Here is a 16,721-nt window from a genome sequence, read left to right on the forward strand (position 1 = left end):
ACAAACTGCTGAAAATCCTCAGAACTTTTGAAATGCCAGTCTCATTCAAAGACACTAGAACAAATTCTGTATTCTATGTCACATCTGCAGAATGTGACATACTTAGCAGTTTCCACACAGCAACAGATCTGCACATGATTGCAGTCACATATGCGATTCCTACACATAACAATAATGTTCTTGAACTGTATGCTGATTGCTTCACTGGTATCAGAAAACTGAAAGGTGTTACGTGCAAGCTGCATGTCGACCCCAGTGTGCCCCCAGTTGTGCATCAACGGCAACGAACACCATTTCATGTCAGGAAACAGACAGAGAAGGAACTTCAACGCCTACTTGACCTTGAAATTATTGAGAATGTTAGGGATGAGTCTACCTCTTGGGTCTCACCCATGCAAGTCATCAAGAAACCCAAGAGCAAGAACCAGATTAGAATCTGCGTTGCTATGCGGTCACCAAACCAAGCCATACAACGAGAAAGACATTTGACGCTGACAATCGATGACATCATTGAGAAAGTGAATGGTGCTAAACACTTTGCTGAATTAGACCTCAATGCAGGCTACCATCAAATGGAGCTTGCAGAAGAATCGAGATAACTTACTGTATTCTCTACTCACATCAGACTTTTCCGATACAAGAGGCTCAACTTTGGAGTCAGCTCAGCTGCGGAGGTATTTCAGCACATGATTCATTCTGCACTTCAAGGACTTGAAGGCATGCTGAATATCAGTGATGACATTCTCATCTAGGGCCTCGCTGAAAAGGAACTCTCGACACGCCTACATGTATGCCTACAACATCTCAGAAAATGTAACCTCATCTTGAACAATGACCGTGCTTGTTCAATGAAAGCAGCGTTGAATTCTTTGGTCATGTGTTCAGCTCTGAAGGAGTATCACCAGGTCCATGGAAAGTTGAAGCCATTGCGAACGCTGGAGATCCTACAAACGTACATGAAGTCCGGAGTCTGCTGGGACTCGTCACGTACTGTAGTTGCTTCATTCCTGGCCTCGCTATGCGATCTGCCCCACTACGCGATCTGACAAAAGAGACCACCAGCTGGGAATGGACTAAATCTCACAAACAGATGGTACACCAGATCAAATGACATTTGTCAGAAAGTTGCACAAATATCTATTTCAACCCCGAGAAAACCACCCAGCTAGTTGTGGATGCAAGTCCGGTTGGCTTAGGTGCAGTTCTCAGATAGAAACATGACAGGTAACCCATCTGTCATTGGCAAGTAGATCATTAACGCTTGTACAAAGAACAGTACAGCACAGGAACAGGCCATTCGGCCCTCCAAGCCTGCGCCGATCTTGATGCCTGTCTAAACTAAAATCTTATGCACTTCCGGGGACCGTACCCCTCTATTCCCATCCTATTCATGTATTTGTCAAGATGCCTCTTAAACGTCGCTATCGTACCTGCTTCCACCACCACCCCCGGCAGCAAGTTTCAGGCACTCACCACCCTCTGTGTAAAGAACTTGCCTCGCACATCCCCTCTAAACTTTGCCCCTCTCACCTTAAACCTATGTCCCCTAATAACAGACTCTTCCACCCTGGGAAAAAGCTTCTGACTATCCACTCTGTCCATGCCGCTCATAACTTTGTAAACCTCTATCATGTCGCCCCCTCCACCTCCATCGTTCCAGTGAAAACAATCCGAGTTTATCCAACCTCTCCTCATAGCTAATGCCTTCCAGACCAGGCAACATCCTGGTAAACCTCTTCTGTACCCTCTCCAAAGCCTCCACGTCCTTCTGGTAGTGTGGCGACCAGAATTGCACGCAATATTCTAAGTGTGGCCTAACTAAAGTTCTGTACAGCTGCAGCATGACCTGCCAATTTTTATAGTCTATGCCCCGACTGATGAAGGCAAGCATGCCGTATGCCTTCTTGACTACCTTATCCACCTGTGTTGCCACTTTCAGTGACCTGTGGACCTGTACGCCCAGATCACTCTGCCTGTCAATACTCCTCAGGGTTCTGCCATTTACTGTATACTTCCCACCTGTATTAGATCTTCCAAAATGCATTACCTCACATTTGTCCGGATTAAACTCCATCTGCCATTTCTCCGCCCAAGTCTCCAACCAATCTATATCCTGCTGTATCCTCTGACAATCCTCATCACTATCTGCAACTCCACCAGCCTTTGTCTTGTCCGCAAACTTACTAAGCAGACCAACTACATTTTCCTCCAAATCATTTATATATACTACAAACAGCAAAGGTCCCAGCACTGATCCCTGCGGAACACCACTAGTCACAGCCCTCCATTCAGAAAAGCACCCTTCCACTGCTACCCTCTGTCTTCTATGACCAAGCCAGTTCTGTATCCATCTTGCCAGCTCACCTCTGATCCCGTGTGACTTCACCTTTTGTACCAGTCTGCCATGAGGGACCTTGTCAAAGGCTTTACTGAAGTCCATATAGACAACATCCACTGCCCTTCCTTCATCAATCATCTTCGTCACTTCCTCAAAAAACTCAATCAAGTTAGTGAGACACGACCTCCCCTTCACAAAACCATGCTGCCTCTTGCTAATAAGTTCATTTGTTTCCAAATGGGAGTAAATCCTGTCCCGAAGAATCCTCTCTAATAATTTCCCTACCACTGACGTAAGGCTCACCGGCCTATAATTTCCTGGATTATCCTTGCTACCCTTCTTAAACAAAGGAACAACATTGGCTATTCTCCAGTCCTCTGGGACCTTACCTGTAGCCAATGAGGATGCAAAGATATTTTTTTTAGAGATACAGCACTGAAACAGGCCCTTCGGCCCACCGAGTCTGTGCCGACCATCATCCACCCATTTATACTAATCCTATACTAATTCCATGTTCCTACCACATCCCCACCAGTCCCTATATTTCCCTACCGCCTACCTATCCTGGGGGTAATTTATAATGGCCAATTTACCTATCAACCTGCAAGTCTTTGGCATGTGGGAGGAAACCGGAGCACCCGGAGGAAACCCACGCAAACACAGGGAGAACTTGCAAACTCCACACAGGCAGTACCCGGAATTGAACCCAGGTCGCTGGAGCTGTGAGGCTGCGGTGCTAACCACTGTGCCGCCCCAGCAGCAAGGCCCCAGCAATTTCTTCCCTTCAGTATTCTTGGGTAGATCCCATCAGGCCCTGGGGACTTATCTACCTTAATGCTTTGCAAGACATTATTTACAAACAGATAGAGAAGCACTCTCATTCTCATGGGGTATCTTACACTTTCATCTCTACTTATATGGAAGCGAGTTTAAATTAATAACCGATCATAAACCACGAGTGATCTTGCTCAACAATCCACATAGCAAACCACTCACTCTGAATAAAACATTGGATACTCAAACTACAAGAGTACGAGCTCCATGTTGAGTATCAGCCAGGCAAGCTCAATGCAGTGGATTATCTTTTGCGACATCTGCTGCCGACAGTCAGTCCTGAACAACATCTTGACAAGGTAAGCATAAATGCGGTGCCAAAGTCGCTATAACTAGCTGACATCAAAGCAACAACAAAACAAGAGGAGGCTTTGCAATTATGTATGAAGGCTAAGGAATCTCAAAACTGGAAAGACACGATCGAGAACACGTCTTCAAACAAAATCGCTCACACGCTACAAGGTCCTCACAATGCTTGAAATGAGCTCCCCGTTACAACCACATTTGATCTTGTATAACACAACAACTGTATTGTCATTCCACACTCATTGAGGGAATGTCTTGTCAATATGGTACATGAAGGAAACCAGGGAATAGTCAAAACCAAACAACTCCTGAGGGAAAAGGTATCGTTCCCACAAATTGACTGTATGGTAGAGCACAAAATCAATCAGTGTTTGCTCTGTCAAGCAATTACAATGTCAAATCTTCATTTTCCTCTTAACATGTCCGAACTACCTCCAGGACCATGGATTGAATGTTAACGTTGACTTTTCAGATTTATCCACAGATAAGCACCTGCTTGTTGTCCCTGACAACTACATCAGATTCCCAATCGTGGAATTAATTTGTCAACTTCATTGAAAACAGTCATCCCAAAGTTTGACCAGATCTTCGCATTGTTTGGAATCCCTCAGATGGTAAGAAATGACAATGAACCCCCATTCAACAGTGTTGAGTTCAGAAAATTCGTGAACTACCTAGGGTTCACTGAATGGAAAATCACACCCCGTTGGCCAAGAGCTAATGGAGAAGTCGAGAGATTTATGCAAACCTTGAAAAAATGTGATACATACAGCTATAGTTGAGAACAAGTCATGGAAGCAAGAGCTACATCACTTTCTTTGTAATTACTGAGCGACTCCTCACTCGACTACTGGTCAACCTCCAGCTACAGTCATCTGTGAACATCCTATGCGCGCATGTCTACCTGACCTACCCTGTGGAGCTAATGATCAACATGTACATGAACGCGATTGAGAACAGAAGGATCGAATGAAAGTAAATGCAGAGCGAAACTTGAAATTTAGAGCTACACCTTTAAAGCCAGAAGATAAAGTACTTGTGAAACGTGATGGTCATGTTGGAAAGCAAACAACCCTTTATGACATCCAACCATTTGTTGTGACCAGCATAAAAGATCAACGATCACTGCTAAGCATAGCTCACAAATCATCACATGAAAAGCGACATTCTTCAAAGCACTGACAACACCACTCGCAAGCATTGAATCCGATTCCGACATCTCAGATGAAGAACATGAGTTAAATGACACTACAACAGATGCCAGAAGATATCCTACTCGTGAGAGAATACATCCATCATAATTAAGTGACTCTGTTATGAAGTAAACCATTGAAAAATGCTATGTCTCTCATTTAATATGAAGAGCAGGGATGTAGTGTTGTGCATTGTTCTTTGAGGCTACCACACACACACATGCCAGCAAAGGGAAAGTGAAAGTAAAAAGAGAATAAAGAAGAATCCATTGTTGTTCAACAGCATGCTGTCTCTGTCTCATATCTCTTGCTAAACTCAGATAAATCTCACCTGAATCCTGAGAACATCACAGAGGCCATTTGGTTTGTTGGAGTGCAGAAGGCTTGTGTCATGTAGTGTCTGCTGTGGCTCAATTGGTAGCAGTGTCCCATTTGGGTCAGAAGGTTGTTAAGTTTAAGTCCCACTCCAGGACATCGTTACTGATACTACTGTACTGTCAGAGGCGATGCCTTTTAGGTGAGTTGCTAAACTGAAGCCTGTCTGCCCTTTCAGGTGGATGTTAAAGATCCCATGGCACTATTTTGAAGAAAAGCGGGTGGGTTATCCCTTATATCTTGGTCAATATTTATCCCTCAACCAGCATCACAAAAACGGATTATCTGATCGTAATGACATTGCTGTTTGTGGGATCTTGCTGTGTGCAAATTGTCTGCCGTGTTCCCTACATTGTAACAGTGACTACATTTCAAAAGTACTTCATTGGTTGCAAAGCACTTTGCGATGTCCTGTAATCATGAAAGGTGCTATATAAATGCAAGTCTATTTTGCCTCCATCTCGATTTTAGCTATTTCATGTTCTGAAGGTCGTCAGCATATTTCCTGCCATATTTAGCCAACTGCACAGAAAAGTCCAGTTTTGGACTGGGAATGTGAATTTCCCAATTATATTCCCTCTATTCCTATGTTTGCAAGAGGACAAGGATGAGGGGGAGACCAGATTAGAGGCACTCAGTCAGGCATCATGGAAGATGTTTGCTTCCTAGATACGCAATCCATAGAATTTTCAGGCCAAAAAATGGTCTGATTCGGTTTTCTGCACGTTGCTGCCTCAGATGTAAATGATGGTAAAATTATGCCAACTGTTGGCTGAAGACCTGCTGCCCACCTCCACCAGCAGACCAGCGTTGTTGGTCAGCTTGAACTTTTTTGCCATTGGTTCCACCTAGACATTTTTCACGTTAGCCAGGCAGCAGCATACCACTGGAGGAAAAAGCTGACCAGTGCTCTATTCAGGTGAGCATTGCAGTTTATTACCTTGCTAATGAACCAATGAGAACAAACAGGTCCAAGGGGCACTTGAGCGAACGTATGTGGCACTCCACTCCATCAATTTAATGAACTGAAAAGGCTTCCATTCTTTTATTTTAGAGATACAGCACTGAAACAGGCCCTTCGACCCACCGAGTCTGTGCTGCCCATCAACCACCCATTTATACTAATCCAACATTAATCCCATATTCCCTACCACATCCCCACCTTCCCCCTACCTACACTAGGGGCAATTTATAATGGCCAATTTACCCATCAACCTGCAAGTCTTTGGCTGTGGGTGGAAACCGGAGCACCCGGCGGAAACCCACGCAGACACAGGGAGAACTTGCAAACTCTGCACAGGCAGTACCCAGAATCGAACCCGGGTCGCTGGAGCTGTGAGGCTGCGGTGCTAACCACTGTGCCGCCCTTTTATTACTCGTTCCTGGGATGCGAGCATCGCTGGCAAGGGCAGCATTTGTTGCCCATCCCTAATTGCCCATGAGAAGGTGTTGTGAGCTGCCTTCTTGAAGCGCTGTAGTCCAGCGCTGTTAGGGAGAGTTGCAGGATTTTGACCCAGCGACAGTGAAGGAACGGCGATATAGATCCAAGTCAGGATGGTGTGTGGCTTGGAGGGGAACTTGCAGATGGTGGTGTTCCCATGTATCTGCTACCCTTGTCCTTCTATGTGGCAGAGGTCATGGGTTTGGAAAGTGTTGTCTAAGTAGCCTTGGTGAGTTGCTGCAGTGCATCTTGTGTATGGTGCACACTGCTGTTACTGTGCGTGGAGGGAGTGAATGTTGAAGGTGGTTGATGGGGTGCCGATCAAGCAGGCTGCTTTGACCTAAATCGTGTCGAGCTTCTTGAGTGTTGCAAGTGTCAATGTCCCTCACCTTATCTGTCACTAATCTTCACTAATCCTCATCACGTCTCAGCCCACAACACCAGCTCTGATGACTCAAAGCCATGTATAAGGTTGATTGGTCAGCAGGGCTTAACTCCAACAACACAACATAAGGAGGGTGCACAGGAAGTCAGGGGACATATGGGACAGGATTTTCCTTCTGGGGATGGGAAACGAAAGTCGAGTCCTGAACCTACCCAGAGGGGAAAACAGTTACCAGCCCCGATTTTCACAGGGAGTGCCCCATAATTGGCCCAGAAACTGGTTTGGCGGCCCATAACAGCTGCGAGAGCGGGACTGTTCGAGGGTGGGACTGTTCAAATGCGGGCCCAGTTTAAACAGACCACGGCAGCTGTGTCTGCCATTTCACTGAAAATCAGAGATTCATAGAATGTCTCAGGAGAGGCAGAGGCCTGGTACCTAAGGCAGGGCAGTCCCTCGAATTGCGGATGAAGACCTGGAAGCACTCCTCAAGGCAGGAAGAGGAAAGAGGTGCTGCTCCTGGAGGGAGGCAGGAGGAGGACACCCACCTAGACAAAGCAGACCCAGACGGAAATGGCTTTGGTTCCAGGCAGCATTTGCTGACAACGCTACCGCTAGGTGGCGCTGCTGTGGCACATGCGCAAATCCAGAAATGCAATGTTCCTTTCCACATCGTGACAAGCTCCGCAGCATGATCCAGTTGCCTTCGTTGCTTCAATGCTGACCTTAAGTCTCAAGGATTGTTTTCTCGACGGCATGTTTTACATGAAAAGAAATAAAGCAAATCAGTGTCAAAGCTTCCCTCCCTGCATCCACTGAAATTACTGTTGTGCACACCTTTTTAAGTTCTGCATAAAGGCACCAATTGATAACGTCGCCAATGAAGCACTTATTACCCACCTCAGATGCAGGAATCAGCACATCCTTGCGTCCTCTCCTGCACTGCCTCCTTTGCTTGAATGCCGTCCTTAAGTCTCAAGGATTGTTTTCTCAAGGGTATGTTTTACATGAAAAGAAATAAGGAAAGAACAGGAGTGTCAGAGCTTCCCTCCCTCCAATGAAATTACTGTTGAGAATGCTTTATGCTCTGCAGTATAGGCATGTACTGATAACACCGCCAATGAATCACTTAGTGCCCACCTCAGCTGTAGGAGTCAGGATGATGTAACTGCCCCTATCTCGTGATGGTTCAATGCTGCTCTCAGGGAAAACATGAATGATGTGAGGGTGCTGGAAAAAGAAGCACATTTCTTTTGGACTATGAACATAAAGCAGGCCATTTAGCCCAGCTGTTCCCTGCTAGTGGTTATACTACTCGTGCGCCTTCCCATCCGCTCCCATTTAATCCTGCCTACTACTATCAGCATCACCTTCCATTTCTTTCACTCTTACCTACCTTTGCCTTAAAGCAACATTGGGGATGGAGAACGGTGTGGCTACACTCCCACCTCACCAGTTGTGTACGAAGCAAGAGCAGTAACATTCGTGCTACCACTGGACACGGCATGCTTGTTTCTTTTAGTGCTCAGTCTCTTCTTATGAATGCAGGTCTAATGCAGCTGGGAAGTATACAGTAAATGGCAGAACCCTTAGGAGTATTGACAGGCAGAGAGATCTGGGCGCACAGGTCCACAGGTCACTGAAAGTGGCAACGCAGATGGATAAAGTAGTCAAGAAGGCATACGGCATGCTTGCCTTCATCGGTCGGGGCATAGACTATAAAAATTGGCAAGTCATGTTGCAGCTGTACAGAACCTTAGTTAGGCCACACTGAGAATATTGCGTGCAATTCTGGTCGCCACACTACCAGAAGGACGTGGAGGCTTTGGAGAGGGTACAGAGGAGGTTTACCAGGATGTTGCCTGGTCTGGAGGGCATTAGCTATGAGAAAAGGTTGGAAAAATTTGGATTGTTTTCACTGGAACGACGGAGGTGGAGGGGCGACATGATAGAGGTTTACAAAGTTATGAGCGGCATGGACAGAGTGGATAGTCAGAAGCCTTTTCCCAGGGTGCTAGAGTCAGTTACTAGGGGACATAGGTTTAAGGTGCGAGGGGCAAAGTTTAGAGGGGATGTGCGAGGCAAGTCTTTTACACAGAGGGTGGTGAGTGCCTGGAACTTGCTGCCAGGGGAGGTGGTGGAAGCAGGTACCATAGAGACGTTTAAGAGACATCTTGACAAATACATGAATAGGAAGGGAATAGAGGGATATGGTCCCCGGAAGTGCAGAAGATGTTAGTTTAGGCAGGCATCAAGATCGGCGCAGGCTTGGAGGGCCGAATGGCCTGTTCCTGTGCTGTACTGTACTGTTCTTTGTTCTTTGAATGTTCCCCAAGCGCTTGACCCCTTTGGATGCCCTCTCTGCTTGACAGGCAGCAGCTGGCAATTACAGAGTCTCACAAGGCTCTGCATGGTTGTTTCAAGGGCAGATGGGGAAACAGGTGGCTGTGTGTCCATGTGCACTGCTCTGATGGGTGCAGGAACAGGTAGCTGAATATCAGTGTTCATTGGCACGGTGATTGGCTCTGCCAGTGTGACCGAACAGCAAGGAGAGTGTACCGCAGGTGGGGGAAGTGGAGCTGTGAACAGGCAGGCGTACGTATGGTCCATCAGCTCATTAGGCCAGGGGGTGAAACGCTCAGGATCCATGGACTGTGGCACATGACTGATGTCCAGCTCGTGGCCACCTCCATCCGAAGGTGCCTCCGGGCAATTGTTGGGCAAATTAATTGGCTCCATCTCATCAGCCAGTCCTTGCTGCCAGCGGAGAATCTGTCGCCACAGCCAGTCCAGTTTCCGCATGAATGATGCTGTTCCACTCTGCAGAACGGCCTGTTGTAGCTGGTACAATTGATCTGAAAGCAAGCGGTATTTTTCATTGTAGCTGAGGGGCCTTGGCTGTTCCTCTGTAATCACAATGGCAGCAGCCATGCCTGTCGTCGTCGGTGTCTGAGATGCACGCCAGCGGCAGTTGGGGGCAAGCCTCTCCTCTCCAAAGGCAGACCGAGATGTCTCTGCACAACAATAGCATGTTTGCAGGGCAACAAAGTCTGAATGGAGAAGATGCAGCTGCAGGTAGCCTGGCCATCATGTATCTGCAGTGTGTATTGTTTGGCAGCAGAAATCACAGTTACTGTGCCTTTGCCCTGCTGCTTGACATGTACTCGATGAATGTGGCTATGATCCTGATGCATCAGCTTCATAGCATGACCGGTGAATCCCGTGTAAAATGATTGTAGATCTACTGGTGCCTCTGCGATGTGCTTGAAAGAGGCTCCCTGCAGGAATGTGTAATAGGCACGCTCCCGATCCAGGACACTATTGTGGAAGATCAGCGCTGAGATGCATTCCTTCATGGATGAGGAGGAGTGGAGCAGGTGCTTTATCTTGCCATTCTCTGACTCAATGCGATTGTTGGTGTTGTTCCCAAACGTTAGGACTTTACCGCGTGAACATGATGCCCACATCTCCTTCTGTGGAATCCAGTTTGTAAGCAGGTAGTCCTGCAGGGGTGGGTAGAGGTGTCCAATCCTTTCTACACAACTTGTGATCTTGTCCTCCAAAGGTGCATGAACCATTTCCTTGCAGATCATAAACAACTGATCCCTCAGTTCACCATTCAATGGGTAGCTGCTGATCTTCCTCCTCATGCTCTGCATCACATGGAACTGACAGAGGAGAACCGTTGCAGCTGGGAGATGCTTCCTGATTGCATTGATCTCATTGATGTCCTTATCCACGATGGCTGATCTCACGCGGCAGGCGCTGGATCCCGTGAAATCGACAAAAACACCCACAATCTCGTCCAGCATCTGAGCCGCCTCATTCCTCACCATGGCATAGAACACAGCCCTGCCCCTACCAACATTGTCCTGCACCATCACCTGGTACAGAGGGTAGCCGCATTTGTTCACTTTGTCCGTTCCGTCCATGAACAGCAGTTCAGGAAAGGCCTGCATGTGGGCCTTCATGGCTGATATCATGAAGGCAATATAGAGGATGTTGCTTCCCTGCAGGCCAACCCGCACTGCAGCCCCGTCCTGCTGAATCCTCTCCAGCGTATCACACAGAGCATCCATGTTGTCATCCCCTGTTTTGAGCCGGGACTTTACATTTCTAATGTCACTAAGGGTTACGGTCTTGTTGAATGAACGCTCGATATAATCCTTCAGCTGTTTGTTCCCAGCCTGCAGCTTGACCAACTCTTCTACCTTCTGCCTTTCATCGTGGTTCAGTTGTCGTCTCCTTACATAGAAGCGTAAACATTCAGGTATGTGCAAGATGGTAGGAGCTGACACACAGTTTGTTCTTGCTCGTATTGAATTTCACCCAGATGAAGACCTCACAGCCCAGGGCGAAATACCTGAAAAGTTACACAGACATTCAATGAGCAAGCCCAAGTTCCTTGTGCCCTGACCAAAACATCAGCCATCCCCAGGTGTGTTGTTGGCAGCAGTTTACATGTGCACCATGACAAGGTCCCAAAAGCTGGTGCGCACCTGTTTTGCAGTCCAGAGGAGGTTGCACAGAGGCGGTCGACCAGCCATTGCTCCATCCAGGAAATCACAACGAAGGCAGTCCGTAGACACTTAAACTGACCCTAGGAGAGTGTGGGGGGTGGGGGTGCACACGTGTGGCTTTGTGGGCACAGGATCTCACAGACGAGATGTATTGATACTGCAAATCTAATCTTGATTCAATGCGCATCAAGGAACAGCTTTACAGGACTGACAAGCTACACAAGTGGAAACGTAGTGACCGCAGCACCTACCTCTGATTCGGTCTCACCCCCAGTAGAACAGATGCGTGGCTGCCCATAGTGTACACAGCACAGCCTCACCGAGGCATACTTAAAGCAGATGGGAATTTCGATTCGCCATCTCTTGTTCTCCCTCTCAAGCATACGGGTGCTCACTTTTTTTAAATAGACTCCCCGTTGCCTGTAAGCACAGCAGCAAATCGCATTTAAACAGCATTGTTAACACAGTAAAACATAACAAGGCACATCACAGGATGTGCCTGCAGACCATGCTACCTGTTGAAACATCTCCAGTTTACTGCTGAAGTCGTCATAACTCTCGAACTCCGGGGTTGTGAAGGTGACAAGGAACTGCTCTGTGGAATCTACTGAAGTTGCCATCATCGACTTTTGCAGTTCAGGAAGGCTATTAAGGGACCACACAGGAAACATGAGATGAGATAAGAAATACAGAAGGCACTCCATATAAACTTTACAGAAATGAAAGTGACTGTTTAGATGGAAAGCTGTTCGCTGGACTGGAGCGCATGTACTGCCTGCACACAGACAATGGAAAGAATTTTAGTGCAGTGCAGTGGACTGGAGCACATGCAGTGCCCCAGACAATGGAAATGTTTTCAGAGCAACTTACCTTGGAGCAATCTCCTCTTTCTAATAAAAATGAAGCAGACTGAAATCTCCAAAATGACGAAATAATTGCGAGAAAATGCCCGACGAAACCTCTCCTCCTTCCACTTTCAGAAACTCGCGCCGAAGCTTGACGCATGCGTGAATATCCGAAGGTTGAAGCATGCGTGAATACCCGTTGGCGTTGCGTAAAGCGCATGCACAGAGGCCGACCAGGCGCGTTGCCCGAAGAAGCACACGTCACGTGATGACGTCACCGGCGCATGCGCTAACCATTCCTGGCAAGTCAGAACGCAGCGCATGTGCAGAGAGCAGGAGACCGTCTGCGCATGTGTGCACCGCGGCGCAGCCTGATGACGTCAGTGGCAGGCAGCGTTGTCAGGAATCACTTTGTTGGTTGTATCACCTCTGTGACTCTGTCTCTGGCTCTGATAAAAGGCTGAACAGCCATCTCTTCAAATGAATCTGACTGGTCAGTCACTGGGTGCTTTGATGTCCACATGGGTGCAATCAAAGATGCCCTGCATCTGGGGGAATCCAGCGATGGAGGTGAATCCCACTGCCCCCATGCCTGCGAGGCCACATCTGTCTAGAATTGAATGTACTGTCCACCTTGCAGAAACCTGAGAGATGTCGAGGTGTGCATCTGTTTTTGAGATGCCACCAAGGTCTGCAGCTGATTCTTGGAAGGAGCCAGAAGCAAAGATGTTCAAGGCTACAGTAACTTTGACAGCTATTGGTCGGACGTGTATCTGCGAGGTCTGAGGTCTTCAGTGACGAGGGCTCAGATCTCCGTGAACAACTACCTGGAGAGTTGTAATTTCCTCCTGCACTGGTTCTCGGTCATTTCAAAGTAGCTCCATCTTCGGCAGTCCAGCCTCTGCTGATGACATGGCGTCTGTGTCTTTCCTGTCCCTTGTCCCCCTCCTCTGGCCTCCTGATGCCTGGGGCTCTGCCCTTTTTACTCCTCATTGGCACTAGACCCAGAATCTGAGAGTCATTCCCCCATTGCCAGCTGCTGTCTTCCGGGTGCTCAGATGGCTCCCCAATTGCGGTTGCCAGCCTTGCCCCCTCCTTGTGCCCCTGTGATGCCAGCAGGGTAACAATACCCTGCAAAGCCTGAGTGCTAACTGCCCAATCTCCCCGATGACGATGGAGAGCCAGGGGGAGTGGTTTAAGGAAATGGTTGGCAGTGGAGAAACAAAGCTGGGTTTATCTTTGCACTCCAGGATGTTTATGAAGCAGATATCAGTTTTGGCAAGAACAGCATAGCCCAGTAGTATGGTCTTGTCATATCTCACCGATGAATGACTAATACCAGTTGTGCATTATAAACATTCAAATCTGTATCCCTTGAACTTAAGGAAAGTTGGGGGGGTTTCTGTACCAAGGGAAACAGTCAGGGTGGGAGAGAATAAGGAGTTTATTGGGGACAAGGGCATCAAAAACATGTGATTAAGAAAATCAGTAGCTGCAAGGTGTCACAGCGAATGGAGGGCTAAAAGCTAGACAGTTGAGAGTTTGAGAGGGGTATTGTAAGTAACTTGGGGCAGTTTTTTCCAAAGGTGGATGCAGAAGGAATGGGATTGGAAGATTGGAAGTCGGTTAAGATGTGAGGGATACAAGGAAGTGGTTAGAGTTGGCCTTGTCTGTGATTGCGATGATGAGAATAGAGGGGCCACGTGAGATGGCAAAGACATGAGGCTGGCTGTGAATATGGGTCGGGAAGTTTATATGGTGGGAGAGGTTAACAGACATCAGGAGGGCAGCGGACTCAGAGAAGAGAGGGCAAGGTGTGTTGAGACGGAGGTTGAAATTAGTGAGGATGCAAAGTCACTTGGTGGAGGGAGGAATGCAGTGATGATACCTTGGTTCGAAGCTTGGTATGGAGCTTGTTTGGGTGGTAGAGAATGAGGATTTGAAAGAAGCAATGAAAGGGGTGGAACAAGGTGGGGTAGTCAAAGGAGGATAAGGTGCCGGAGGAGTAGGGGGACAGATCAATGTGAGATTTAGTGATAGAAAACACATTGGCACTGCTATTGTGCGAGTGGGGCAAGTTGTGGAAGTTTATAGTCAAGCCTCCTTAAGGGGGAAGGTGTCATCACCCAGGAGCAATTACATTGCACATTAATATACTGGTTGTGGATGTGTGAAAGGAGAAATAGATGGTAACACACCACAAAAGCAAGCTGAGGACGAGAAGCTTTCAATCACTTCATTTAGGTCACACATTTGGAGGAGGGGGAATTTTCTACTTCAGTAATTTTAATCTGATTTCTCACCTTGTGTTCAAAGACAAGACTAATATCAGTCAGCAGAATTAGACATACATTTACCATGCCAGGAAATAATTTATGTTGAGAGACAAAAAAAGAGTGAATTGGAGAAAGTTGCTGAGGGTCATGCGTTAATGTGTATATAGACTTTCAAAACGAATTTCATAAAGTACTGCATAATAAACTTGTTAGTAAAATTGGCTAATGGACAGAAAGCAGAGTGTCGAGTTGAACAGGTATTTTTCAGACTGGAGGGTAGTATATAGTGTTGCCCTCCAGAGGTTGATATTAGGCTATTGCCGTATTTGCTATATATTCATGACCTGGACTTCAATATAAAGGGCATAATTTCAAAGTTTGCAGATGCTACAATAAATGGGAATGTCGTAAACCGTGATAGAGACAGTAACAGACCTCAGGAGGACATAGACAGACTAGTAACATGGGCAGACATGACAGATCGGGAAGAAAAGTGAGGAGAGGCAATATAAACTAAATGGTAGAATTTTAAAGAGGGTGCAGGAACAGAGAGACCAGACATACTAAAATCTTTGAAAGGGGCCGGATAGGTTGATCAGGTTGCCTGCTTAAAGCTGGACATGGTCAGTAAATTTAACACCAAATGCATTCACATTTTTTATATTTAACTTTTTATACATCAGTGTACCTTCTTATGAAACAACCTTATAACTGCATCATAGAACCATAGAAAAATCCCATGACTTGAGTTATTGCAACATCTAGCAAAGGGATAGAAGGAGTGGTCAACAGTGCTTTCAAACTACATGTACACACCAATCACCAATAACCTGCTCACGGATGCTTGGTTTGGATTCTGCCGGGACGCGAGGCCCCAGACCTTATTCCAGCCTTTGTGCAAACATGGGCAAAATAGTTGAATTCCAGAAGTGAGTTGAGAGTGACTGCCCTTGTCACCAAGGCAGCACTTGCCTGAGTGTGGCACCAAAGAGCCCTATTAGAATTGAAGTAAATGAGGATCAATGGGGAAACGCTGCACTGGCTGAAGTCGTACCTAGCACAAAGGAAGGTGGTTATGGTTGTTGAAGGTCAATCATCTCAGTCCCAAGACATTGCTGCAGAAGCTTCTCAGGGCAGTGTCCTTATCCCAAGCATCTTCATCAATCACCTTCCTGCCATCATAAGGTCAGACGTGGAGCTGTGCATTAATGATTATACACTGTTCCGTTCCATTCGCAACTCTTCAGGTACTGAAGAAGTCCATGCCCACATGCAGCAAGAACTAGACAAATTATAGGCTTGGGCTGATAAGTGAGAAGTCACATTCATGCTATGCAAGTACCAAACAATGACCATCTTCAACAATTGGGGTGGCACAGTGGTTAGCACCGCAGCCTCACAGCTCCAGCGACCTGGGTTCAGTTCTGCGTACTGCCTGTGCGGAGTTTGCACGTTCTCCCTGTGACCGCGTGGGTTTCCTCTGGGTGCTCTGGTTTCCTCCCACAGCCAAAGACTTGCAGGTTGATAGGTAAATTGGCCATTGTAAATTGCCCCTAGTGTAGGTAGGTGGTAGGAGAATTGTGGGGATGTGGTAGGGAATATGGGATTAATGTAGGATTAGTATAAATGGGTGGTTGATGGTTGGCACAGACTCGGTGGGCCTGTTTCATGTCCCAGCTGTATGTCCCTATCTATCTAACAAGAGAGACCCTAACCAACTTCTCTTGGCATGCAATGGCATTACCATCACTGAATCCCCCATCATCATCATGCAGGAGTCGTCATTGATCAGAAATTCAGTTGGACTAGCTACATAAATGTTGCGACTACAAAAGTAGGTCAGAGGCTGGGAATTCTGTAGCTAGTGACTCACCTCCTGACTCCAAAGCCTGTCCACGATCTACAGGGCACAAGTCAGGAGTTTGATCAAATACTCTCCAGTTGCCTGGATGAGTACAGCTCCAACAGCACTCAAGAAGCTCAACAGTATCCAGGACAAAGCAGCCCATTTGATTGGCACCCCATTTGACCACCTTAGATATTCGCTCCCTCCACCCCCGAGCGCACTTTGGTTTCAGTGTGTAACAACCACGTGATGCCCCACAGCATCTTGCCAAGATTACTTTATCAGCACCTCCCAAATTTGCAAACTGCACCACCTAGAAGGACAAGGGCAGCAGGTGCATGAGAACACCACCACCTCCAAGTCAC

This window comes from Heterodontus francisci, chromosome 2, assembly GCF_036365525.1.
Source record: "Heterodontus francisci isolate sHetFra1 chromosome 2, sHetFra1.hap1, whole genome shotgun sequence".
In the NCBI taxonomy this organism is placed as follows: Eukaryota; Metazoa; Chordata; class Chondrichthyes; order Heterodontiformes; family Heterodontidae; genus Heterodontus; species Heterodontus francisci.